Source organism: Bufo gargarizans, chromosome 2 (genome assembly GCF_014858855.1).
Source record: "Bufo gargarizans isolate SCDJY-AF-19 chromosome 2, ASM1485885v1, whole genome shotgun sequence".
NCBI classification, from domain to species: domain Eukaryota; kingdom Metazoa; phylum Chordata; class Amphibia; order Anura; family Bufonidae; genus Bufo; species Bufo gargarizans.
Genome location: NC_058081.1, coordinates 689,103,551 through 689,116,560, shown reverse-complemented (window position 1 = coordinate 689,116,560; position 13,010 = coordinate 689,103,551).

The following is a 13,010-nucleotide window of genomic DNA, read 5'->3' as shown; positions in this document are numbered from 1 at the left end:
ACTTCGGATATGAGATCATTCTTGCAACCAACCCATCGACAGCCACCCTCAGGATCCAGCCTTAGGGAACGCCTAGACCGACAGGTGTCTGACTACATTGTGTTATCGTCCGATGTAAACGCTCTGAGAAGCAAGGAACCCCTGGACTACTGGTTGTGCAGGCTTGACCTGTGGCCAGAGCTGGCACAATTTGCCATGGAACTGTTGGCTTGCCCCTCGTCGAGTGTCCCGCCTGAAAGGACGTTCAGCGCAGCAGGGGATCGTGACCGATAAGCGCACTCGCCTAGCCCACAACAGTGTGGACTACCTCACATTTATAAAAATGAATGAGGCATGGATCTCGGAGGAATTCAACACCTGTGACAACCACGTTTAATTGAAAGTTCTTATGCCAGCCCACACATATCCGCCACCACCTAGAGCAAATAATGGCCCCTGTCTTATGTAAATACAGCAGCATAAAAGGTCTTTTCTGTCCGGTGAATGTCTAATGTTTGGGGCCTGTACTCCACTGGCCTTCAGTAAAACTGTTATCCAATTACCGTCTAATATACCTCCAGCCACATAATCACTTGTTATTTTCTGTACGGTGAATGCCTAATGTTTAGGGCCTGTACTCCACTGGCCTTCAGTAAAATTGTCATCCAATGACCGTCTAATATACCGTACCTCCAGCCATATAATTACTTGATCTTTTCTGTACGGTGAATGCATCATTTTTGGGGCCTGTAATCTAACTGGCCAATAGTAAAATTGATATACAGTGAACGCCTAATGTACCTCGAGCCACGTAATCACTTGTTCTTTTCTGTATGCTGAATGACTATTGTTTGGGGCCTGTACTCCACTGGCCTGCAGTAAATTTGTTATACAATGATCATCTAATATACCTCTAGCCACATAATCACTTTATCTTTTCTGTCCGGTGAATGCCTAATGTTTGGGGCCTGTACTCCACTGGCCTGCAGTAAAATTGTTATCCAATGACCGTCTAATATACCTCCAGCCACATAATCACTTGATCTTTTCTGTACGATGAATGCATAATTTTTGGGGCCTGCAATCTAACTGGCCAACAGTAAAATTGTTATACGGTGACCGCCTAATGTACCTCCAGCCACATAATCACTTGTTCTTTTCTGTACAGTGAATGCCTAATGTTTGGGGCCTGTACTCCACTGGCCTACAGTAAAATTTTGATCCATTAACCGCATAATGTTCCTCGAGCCACATAATCACAATTTCTTTTATGTCAGGTGAATGCCTCATTTTTAAGGCCCGTACTCCCGTGGCCTAAAATAAAATCTTTCTAGGTTCCAGCAGGGCACATTTTTTAGAATTTCCCTTTAAGACGCATAAAAATGGCCCCTGATTGTCGCCCAGGCTCCAACATACCATGGCAAAGCTTGACTTGACAGATGTGATAGGAAAGAGGGAAGTGGGAGTGGCGCTGCGCCATGCTGCTGTTGGGGTGGAGGGGGAGATGGATTAGTGCCTCGTGTGGGAGCCATACTGACACAATTATAGGGGTCAAAAGGACCTGGCCTTATTGCTGGGGTGCTGCTTCCCATCTGCCACAAAAAATATTGATCCAGTAGGCTGTAAAAAAATGTCCTGTCCCTGCCCTTGACAGCTGCTTTGCATGTCCACCGTGGTGTCCACATTGCCACACAGTAACAATCGCAAGGCACAAGGCTGCTATGGCTTTTTGAAAGAAATAATCTTCCAGCGGGGCTGAGCGCACACCAGCAGCTCTGCAATGAATGCAACGCAAGCAACTTGGCCAGGAGAAAATTAAGCTTGAGCACCATGGGATTGCTGGGTGTGTAGAGTTGTTTCCTGGCTGCGCATACCATTATCAGTGGCTGACAGGGGAGTGTAGGAGGAGTCTGAGTGGGAGAAGCAGAAAGTGATGACAATGAAAGCCACCATACTGCTCGTGGATGCAGCCTTGTTGCTACAAAGGAGACTAGGAGGAGGAAACACTTATTGCAGCTGGTGCTTCATGTGGTTCAGTAGAGTTATGGTGCCTATGTTTGTGTTTGACTGCCCATGGCTTATTTTACTCTTGCAGAACTTGCACTCTTGCAGAGCCTGCAAAGGGCAATGCTTTAATCTTGCAGCAGTGTGGAAAAAACAGATGGGAGAGACTCATGTAGAGCTAGAGACAGCCAAGCTTGTTGTAGCTCTGAAATGTTTTCTGAACTAGCGCACCAACAATTTCAGCAACATCACCAGTTCCTGAAGCAGATCTGGCGGTTGCAATTTTTTGGGAAGTTCTGGCTGTACGTTGCTTCGGATCTTTATTCCTGCCACTGCCACCACCTTCCTCCTCTGATTTTACCTCCTTCTAAGCACCCCGATCCGGCTCCTAGGTCCTGTCCAGCATACAATCATCACCAGAGTCCTCACCCTCCCTGCCACTTTGATCAGACTGTCATATATCATGGTTGGATACTTGGCCTCCCTCCCAATTCCTTGCTCACTGCCAATACCATGGCTACAGGTGCCACTATTACCACCACAGTCACCACAGCTACCAGAATTGTGGTCCCCTGCCTCCTCCTAAACCTCCTTCTTAGAGTAGCTCAAACACTGACTGCTCTCACACAAGTTGTCAACAGGGAGATTATCTTGACTATCTGTCATAGGGTTTGGTGGCATTTTGTTGTGTCTTCTTAGTAAAAAAGAAGGTATCTTACGAGAAAGGGGCCAGGAAGGCAGGGAAGACTTTTTTGGGGCTGCAAGGAGGAGAAAGAGGAGTAATGTACTGAATAAAAAATATGCACCCATTGTCCAGCAGTCAGCGCTGCAGCATAATGCTACTGTAATGGGGAAAAACTAGCAATAAGAGAATCTTCAGGATTGCAAAAACAAAAACTGCTGTATTTTTGTTCAGTTGGGAAAAAAATTGTTCTTGCAGGTAGCTGCTTTAGAGGTTCTGCAGCAGCTGCAGCTGTTTTCAGAGATGGCAATTGCAGCTTGAGGACATTGCCAGACATACCCAGCCTCAGCTCCTCACTTCTCACTCCCTCGAAGACAGATTTCCCTTCCTTTCCCTATTCTACTCAATTTTTCTTCTTTCTTGTCTTTTCCTAAACTGTCCCTGACACTAGAATAGAAGCTTGATTGTGTCTGTAATCTGTTCCTTAGATCATTTTCTGCCATAAAATGCTACATTCACCGACCCTCATTCACAGCCCAACACAGAAGCCCTTCCCCCTCCTACTTCCTCTCAAGGTCATGTGAGCATCCCTTTTCCTCCCTCATGGTGCTGTAAAATTTAAATTAATTGACACTATTATGATTTAATCAAATATGGTATTTATTGGGTATAATAATTGCAATTGCTGTACAATAAAGTTTTATTTTATCCACTTTTTTATCTCAGAGTTAAGAACAAATCTTCAAATCTTTTGTGAGTCTTCAATGTCATGTCTTCCTTTAATCAGAGGTTTCTTGCCTTCATCTTATGGTTTCGACTGTGAGAAATAGAGCAGAATGAATTAAAATACACGACTTTTACTGATATTTTTAGAAAGTTTAATGAATTACTTATTTTATATCACTGTTCCTAGAAATCAGAGGAGGTGTTATATGTTATTGTTCTATTTAATTGTACAATTTGAATAACATAAAATTGATCCTCAATCTATGGCTGGAGTGCCATAGATTTGCAAAACCATAACTCTACATCAGCATCTGTTAGGACATGCTAGAAATCATTGTTTCACTACATTCAGAAAACAATAGGGAGGAGATCACCTAACACAGTTATGGTAATCCACATACATAGTAATTCAATAGAGAAAAGAGGGAAAATTTAATGTAGAGAAGTAGTTATAGTGGTTCACCCATCTTAATTTCTGGTTATAGGTCTACTGTTATAGGCCTACCCCACAGCTTTTTGGTAATGATTTTCTGTATAAAGACCTTATACAGACAATATTTATAAAGATTAAATTGAATATCTACTTACACAAGTACTGATTTTAAAATTCTTTACAGATAAATTTTTGTGATTTAGAGCTCATAATCCTCTGCATAGACAATGACTGTGAATCATAAAATTCAGACTGCCTACAGCCACCACTAGGGGGAGCTTAGGAGTTTACGGCATCATTAATGAATTCAGTGTATAAATGGTAAGTTGTCTGTACCCTAGCTCCCTCTAGTAGGGATTGCAGAAATCTAAGCAGTCTATCATTGAAATGCATAATTGAACATGAGATTTGGAACTCAAGCTCAAATGCCCGAGTACAAATTCTGTATCAGGGCCCACACCTATAATAATAATAATAATAATCTTTATTTATATAGCGCCAACATATTCCGCAGCACCTTACAATTGAGGGGTTCATGTACAAACAGTCATAAATAACATAGCAACAGACAAGTCCATTATAATGACAAGAGGAATGAGGGCCCTGCTCGCAAGAGCTTACAATTTAGGAGGGGATAGAGGTGACACAAAAGATAGAAGTGCTTGTTATGTACGATAGTCCAGCCATCTTGGAGAATAGGGGAGCAGATATAAAGCCACATGAGCCGGTCAGCAGCCAATATACAAAGTGTGCATTATGTTTTTGAGCCCTTACAAGCACCGGAGTATGTGTAGCCACACTATTAAGGAGAAAAAGAGAGGAGTATTGTATAAGATGACAGGAATGACAGAAAATGAGGTAAATAAGAAGCCTGATGAAGGAGAAAAAAAAAAAAAAGGAGCGGTAGATATGAAGAAGACAAAATATAAGAGAAAGATAGAGGGAAAAATTAGGAAATGGAGTGTAATGAATAGGAAGGAGGGAGAAGGAAAAGAAAAAAGGAGGTCTTAAAATCACTGTTTCAACCAACTGGTTTGACATTGGCCAAAACCTAAGGACATTATCCTGTTAGTCCCCTGATAAGCTACCTTCAGGAGCACTTCCACTGTGGTTGACAGCTAACTCTCGGGGACAGATATTAATGGTGCGGGGCACCGAGGGTTCAGGCAAAACTCATGAAACAGGTCAAGGTCAGGGCAGGCAGCGTAAGTGTTAATCCGTGAAACAAGTCTGAGGTCAGGGTAGGAAACAAAGGGTCCATACTGTAATCAGGTACAGGTCTGGTCAAGCATCAGAAAGTCATAATCCAGTAAACAGGTAGAAGTTGGTACACAGACAGACAATGAGATATAGAAGGGACTAGCAAGCTAGATAAGCTAATTCTCAGGCAGAAAACAAGATAAACAATGCAGCATATATAGAAGAAGCTGATTAACACATTTAAAATAGCTTAGCAGCTGCACACAGAACTACATGAGGGAATAACTCCTGCAATACTAAAGAATGAAGTGAAGTTCAATGAAGAATATGCTCAACAGAAACACAGGACACCAGAGACTTGACTTGCTTCCAGAGCCCTGGACCTGTGATAGACACAGGGTGAGTGGAAGAGTGCCCATGTCCTCCTGAAGTAGTGGCATTCATGGACCGCTAATGTAACAGGATGCAAAGAAAAAAAGATGAAGAAGATGAAGTCCATGATAATAAAAAGGAAGAGGAAGAAAGATGAAGTAAAAAAGGAAAGAAACAAGAAAATAAATAATAGTGTGAAGATAAAGGAACAAAGAAGAAGTAGAAAAATTATCAGGACCTATGACATATCCTTCCTGTATACATGCACATCCTTCTTTACAAACTTGGCCTTAATACCTGATACTGGACAGTGAGACAAACAACCAGTACAATCTGAACATGCAGCTCCTTCAGGGTAGTTTATGCCTATGAGAAAAGATATTTAGAAGTTGACACTGTTGTCATTAAAGAGAAGGAGAAGGAGAACTTGCTTGTCCACACAAAATGTGGAGAGACTGACCTTTGTCAAGATGAATCAGGCGTGGATCAGCCAGGATTTCCACCCACCAAATCCAGATGCATCATCTCTGCTGTTCCAGGGATTATGTGCAAGGCATGGTATTACAGGGGGAATAAACATCTACACAACCGTGTAGGTAGAGTGTGATATATTATATATATACAGGACCCATATAGAGCGTGATATATATACACAGGACCCATATAGAGTGTGATATTATATATGTATTAAGGCAGATTGCCTGGATTTGTGGGAGGGGCTGAGGTCCGCCTCCAGCCTATTTAGGGCACTCCCCTTACCTGGCTCCTGCATCATTGAGGTCTGAGCTTTTGAGAGAGGAGGTCGCTTATGGAGTGTCTGGAGAGTTGCCTGCGAGTCGCTGAATTTCTGGGAGTTTTTCGTTGCCATCAGTTCTGGATTTGGAGCATTTCGGTTCTATTTTTCCGGCTTTACTCAGGTTCACTGGGGGTCACGTTTTGCCCGTTAAATTGCGAGTCATCCATACGGTGCAGCCGGGGCCTCACGGTTGCCCCCTGTACCGGTTCAATTCATTTCACCAAACGCTGCACCATGTCACTGTGTTCTCATACAAGTCACCAGTATTTCATTTCTGTCACGCCTTGTTCATGCACAATTTGTCTACACCGTACCACTATTCCGGTCAGCACCCCTGCGGCAAGCATGCAGTCGTTTCCTGGGCAATCCCCCATTTCTGTTAATTTCATTTCACCAAACGCTGCACTAATGTCACAGCTTTCTCGCCCAGGTCACCAGCATTTCATTTCTGTCATGTCTTGTTCATGTATAAATTTACCTACACCGTATCACCACTCCGGACAACACCCCTGCGGCTGCAGGCAGTGGTTTCTGAGTCATCCATACGGTACAGCCGGGGCCTCACGGTTGCCCCTGTACCGGTTCATTTCATTTCATTTCATCATACGCTGCACCAATGTCACGGTTTTCTCATACAAGTCACCAGTATTCATTTCTGTCACACCTGTGCATGCGTTCTCATTCACAATCTGCACCAACATTCCGGTCATACACTCTGGCGGCATGCGGCAATGGTTCCTGGTGTAATCCCCCTTTTTTCTGTGGGGTTTTACACACGCTGCACCCAGGTCACGGCTTCTCGCAGCAGTCACCGCCAGCTCATTTCTCAGGCATTCTCACGTCTCCCCACAAGATTCCGGTCAGCTCCCCGTCGGTCCCAGCCCCACTCCCCGTTGGTTCACCCCTCAACATCCTTCATTCAGGCCCCCCCCCCCTTTCCCCCCCGTTCATGTCAACTTCGCTGGGCTTGCGCTCCCCGCCGCCTCCTGCCTGTTGCCGCTCCTCCCGCCGCGCGGCCGATGGCGGCCGGCCGCGTCCTGGTGCCTGGCCTGCGCATGCGCGGCCGGGGTTCTGCGCATGCGCGGTGTCCCGGCGGCCGTGGGCGAACTCCGGACGCATGGGTTCACCAGTAAATGGGTGTTCACGTGCTCCCGGTGTCGCTCCTCACGGTCACAATCTCCAGGCATGTTCCATGGCCACGCTCACCACACCCACTCACGTTCATGGCCCCCCGGTCATTCACGTTCGCAGTCACGGGGGCCGGCGGCGGTGCACCTGCACACCCCCCATTCATTTCACCTCCACGGGGCTCCCCTCTCCGCTACCTCCTGCTTGGTCACCGCTCCTCCTGCCGCGCGGCCGGTGGCGCCCGGCCGCGTCCTGGTGCCTGGTCTGCGCATGCGCGGCCGGGATTCTGCGCATGCGCGGCGATTCCGTCGCCGCGTGCGCGGTGTCCCGGCGGCCGTGCGAGCCGCATCTGGTGCGGGGGGCCCGCCGTCGGGCGACAGGGGAGCCTCCCAGCACGCCCCTCAAGTCACACTCCCCAGCAGCCCCACAGAGGCGGGGAAACACATCTACACCCTGGAAATAAACATGGCAGATCATGAGCAGGCCCTCTTGTCCAAAAAAAAATAAAAAATCACAATTGCTGCATCATACTCAATGGATAGGTGGAAATGGGGCGCAAGCTGTCATTTCATGAACAACCGCCATGATCCTCCCGGTCATGCATGTACCACATGCTTTACACATTTCCTCACACTTTATGTCTACCTACCCCCCCCCTTTTATTTTAGGCGGTCAACCTATACTGTTTACACTACCGTGTATGCGGAGAATTTTCTTGGTACCAGGTACGTTCACCTGCTCATTTACCAAAATCTTCCTCACATTTCGGACTGTCCCGTTAGGGTCAGCGTGCTGGCTTTAGGGGCACTATCATCCCACTAGGTACCCCCCCCCCCTTCTTTGGCTTCGACAGCAGTTAGTGGTCCCGCATAAACTTCCAAGCATGATCCACATGATTCACACAACTTCGCCAGCAACGTTCATGCCCCCCCCCCCCCGTATTCACGTGCACAGCTACAGGGGCCAGCGGCGGTGCAACCGGCACACCCCCTATTCATTGCAACCTCCTCTGGGCTGACCGCTGCACAGACATCCCCTCCCAAACCGCCTCCTGCCTGTTTGCCGCTCCTCCTGCAGCGCGGCCGATGGCGCGCGGCCGCGTCCTGGTGCCTGGTCTGCGCATGCGCGGCCGGGGTTCTGCGCATGCGTAGCGATTCCGTCGGCGCGTGCGCGGTGTCCCGGCGGGCGTGCGCGCCGCATCTGATACGGGGGGCCGCCGTCGGATGGTCCGGCCCGGCTGGTCGGCTGAGATCAGGGGGCTCCGGTCATACAGGGGGAGCCCTCCTGTGCAGGTTGAAGGGGGGCCTTCCAGCACGCCCCTCCAAAGTCAAACATCACCACAGCAGCCCCACACAAAAAAAAAAAACTAATTAAAGGACACAGACCAATACGTTCCATTGGATTGCAAAATACACATTCCCACTTGTGCATGGCCATGCGCCACGCGCTGGTCTCTTCTCACACCAGGCGCAAGCTATCATTTCATGAACAACCGTCATGATCCTCCGGGTCATGCATATGTACCATGTACATTGTCACATTTCATCACACTATCTTATGTCTACCCTCCCCCTTTTTTTCAGGCGGTCAACCTATATTGTATTTTGCACTACCATGTATCCGGAGAATTTTTTCTTACCACCAGGTATGTTCACCTGCTCATTAACAAAAGTCTTCCTTACATTTCGAATAATCCCGTTAGGGTCAGCGTGCTGGCTTTAGGGGCACCATCATCCCACTAGGTTACCCCCTTCTTGGCTTCGCCAGCAGTTAGTGGTCCCGCGAGGCCGACACCCCGCCTCAAACGTACAGAGGCACCCGCCCAACGCGCCACCTCGTTAGTAAGCCGCCTCGCGTGTTGCATAGAGAGGGCCTCACCTGTCACTCCCTTCCCCTAGTCCTGTCTTACAGTCACCGAGAGGCCAACGCTCCTGCCACTACCACAAGTGGCCTCATTAACCCCTCGCGCCAAATCATAGGTAGAGCCTCTCAAGCCGCTTGGCAAGTTAGCAGGGCCTCATCTGTCACCATGCAAGTATAATTTTTCGCCATCCGGCCTAGCTAGCTTGCCAGCACGATCCTGTGTTTCCCCAAGCTAATCAACTGTTTTGTTTTACCATGTCTCTGGAAGGGATAGAGAACTTCTCCCTACCTGGCACCCCTGCTAGATCCGTCACTGCTACCCAGGGAGACGGTCTAGCCAGTCCAGCACCCATCAGATCCTGGACAATCCCGCGCATAACGACGGAGTTAAGGTGACGGCATGTTCCCTTCCCCGCCACGGCGAGGGAAGCAGAGCTTTTCCGGCTGCTGCGCACGCCAATCGATAACAGGGAGGCAGGGGAAGGACCTAGCCAGTCCAGCACAGGGGATATACATACCATGCTGTCCTCCCTAAATGTCATCCATGTCTAAAGTCAACGCCAGGTTGGAGAGGCTGGAATCAGTCACCGCGACCCTCTCCTTGGCAGGGTCACCACCGGCAGCGTCACCGGCGCCGGCCGGATTGCCAGTGATCACGTCGACCGTTAGCCTGGAGGACCAAGAAGTCAGCCCGGCGCACATAATACCGGAGGAGGAACCTGGGGTACCCATCGCCACCAAGAAGACAGAAGGGCCAGACACGGTCATCACGTTTCCTGGGTACCCAGTAGGATTCAGCCTCAATGCAAGCCAGTTTGCCATCCGGCAAGATCCAGGACATTCTCGCCCACATAGACAACTACCTTCAACTCAGCACCGGCAACCGCAAAGAACTGCAGTCCCTGTTGGGCTCCCTGATCTTTGCCATGCGCATCCACCTCGGGGTCGCTCATTTATATCACGGCTCCTGCACCTCTCCCCTTTCTCCTACACGACTCGCACGGGGTGTCCCTGGATGCCCACGCTGCAGGCAGCTCTGGGCATGTGGGGGAGATTTCTGTCCACCTGGAGTGGCGGGGGCTTGTTTCTCCCTCAGCCGTCGGACTCTTCCCCCTCTATCTGGTCAGATGTGGCATCTACCACAGGCCTCGCGGCCATTTTTGGGAACGATTGGCTGTGGGGCAGCTGGCCTCCTGCGGTCCGGGTTTGGAGGGATTCTCCGCTGCCTCAGCGCTTTTCAAGTTCTACCCCATCGGGGCGGCTGCCGTAGCGTGGGGTCATTCAGGGGCAAACATGTCGGTCCGGTGCTATTCAGACAACCATACGACCTGCCAGTTCATCAACAGGATCGTTCCAAATCTCTCACAATCGTGAGGTTTCTGCGGAGACTTCCTTGGTTGGCCGCTTGCAATAATTTCTTCTCACATTGTTTCCATGTCCCGGGGGTTTGCAATACGGCAGCTGACAGTCTGTCTCGCGTCAAATTTCAGGCATTTCATCAAGCTCTCCCATCAGCGTCACCCACGGCCTCCATCACTCCATCATTTCAAACAGCTCATTCTGGATTAGAAGGCATCATGCGGCATAGCCAGTCTTTGTCCCGCTTAGCACTATCAGACGATACACATAGAACACACGACAGAGCGTTCACACTATTCAACAGGTCCTGTTGGAACACAACATCACGCACCCTTTTGTCATGACGTCTCTTCCGGGGTTGGCTTCTTTTTGCCACCTCAAAATCATGTCATATAACACCATCAAACTATATCTCACTGGCATTTCAACATCATATGCTAATCACACACCCCAATAACATCAGCTTCATGTCCTCGCACCAGATCAAATCCATATTCAGAGGTATTCAGGAAACGGAACCCGCACGTCCAGCCCAGAGGCTACCCATAATCATATCTTCAAAGCATTATCCGACTTACTGGACGCCACGCCTCTTGAAACAGATACCAACTCCATCATCAAAACGGCAATTTACTTGGCCATCTACGGATTCCTGAGTTCCTGGAAATTCCTACAGCCTCCACGACCCGAACCTCACCTTGTCTTCTTGTCTCCCACTTGTCAAAACGCATGGTTCACTACATCCTGTCCTTACCTCACTCCAAGAATAGTCAGCACTTACCCGTCAACATTTCATTACCCCACGCACTACAGATGGTGTCCAGTCAGGGTCCTGGATGCTCAATCAGCGTCACAAGTTCTACCCTCTCAACCGCTACTTCAACTACATGGTTCGGTACTCACCACCACCACCACCTTCATGACCCATGTCGGGTCATCCCTCACACAACTAGGCCTCAACGCAGCCAACTACTCAGGGCACTCCTTTCGCATTGGAGCCACGTCCACGGCCTCCAGTGCCAACATCCTCACTCATGTCATCAGGGGATTGGGGCGCTGGGAGTCATCCGCTTACGCGCAATACATTCCCAATCCAACACAAGAGTCAAGAGTGGCTTTCTAAAACATGTCGGGTTAAGCCATTGATACATCAATTGGTTACAATAAACTGGTTATTTCCATTTTTGCCCTCTTCTTTCTCAGGCCTACCTCATCCTCGGTTTCGGCACACCACAACCGACTGCACTCATTCCCTGCTTTCCCAGGGCTCTTCACTGTACTACCGTAAGCCCCTTACACAAGTATTGAGGCAGATTGCCTGGATTTGTGGGAGGGGCTGAGGTCCGCCTCCAGCCTATTTAGGGCACTCCCCTTACCTGGCTCCTGCATCATTGAGGTCTGAGCTTTTGACCCTCCCACCACTCCACTCATTTACAACTCATTTCTTCCATATCTTTTCCTTGGGTAGGCCCTCTTCTTTCTCAGGCCTACCTCATCCTCGGTTTCGGCACACCACAACCGACTGCACTCATTCCCTGCTTTCCCAGGGCTCTTCACTGTACTACCGTAAGCCCCTTACACAAATATTTATATATGAATAATATGTGTACAAACAACTGCTCTTTGCGATATATCATATTTCATTGTGAAATCCACCAAGATATATACATTTTTACATTTTTATCTCTTTAAATTATTTTACCATTTTCATTATATAAATGTTTTTATTATTTTTTATTGAGATGTAACTGTATAGATTATTAGTAAATTAAATTTTATGCAAAGCCAGGTGTGCGCACTTGATTTATAATTCTCTCTTTTAATCATTCTCATTGGTTTGGGTGTTTCAAACAAAGTGTAGCACCCTTCATTATCAATAATATTCAGGTGTGTGCCCCCTCTATAATATTTATATTTTTGCTCTATATGGGTCCTGTGTGTGTGTATATATATATATATTTGGAAGAAAATTTACCAGCAGCACCACCAGGCCAAAAAACAAATATAGAGGGTGCACTGTCCGAGTATGGTAACTAGTGCTTACCCACTAATACGGAACAAAGAAATCGGACTGCACTCCAGTTGAATCTTCAGTGAAAAAAAGGTTTATTCACCCATAGGTGGCACAGACGACGTTTCGGCTCGCATATGAGCCTTTCTCAAGCATTGGTAAGATGTGAACAGGTTACATATAAAGGTGTGTCAATCATAACACTTAGTGATTAAACTTAATTGATACTTAAAGACATATCTGCAGAAAAATATTACAAATAAAACAACATACTGTCACACTCTATATGGGTCATGTATATATATATATATATATATATATATATACAGTACAGACCAAAAGTTTAGACACAGCTTCTCATTCAAACAGTTTTCTTTATTTTCATGACTATGAAAATTGTAGATTCACACTGAAGGCATCAAAACTATGAATTAACACATGTGGAATTATATACATA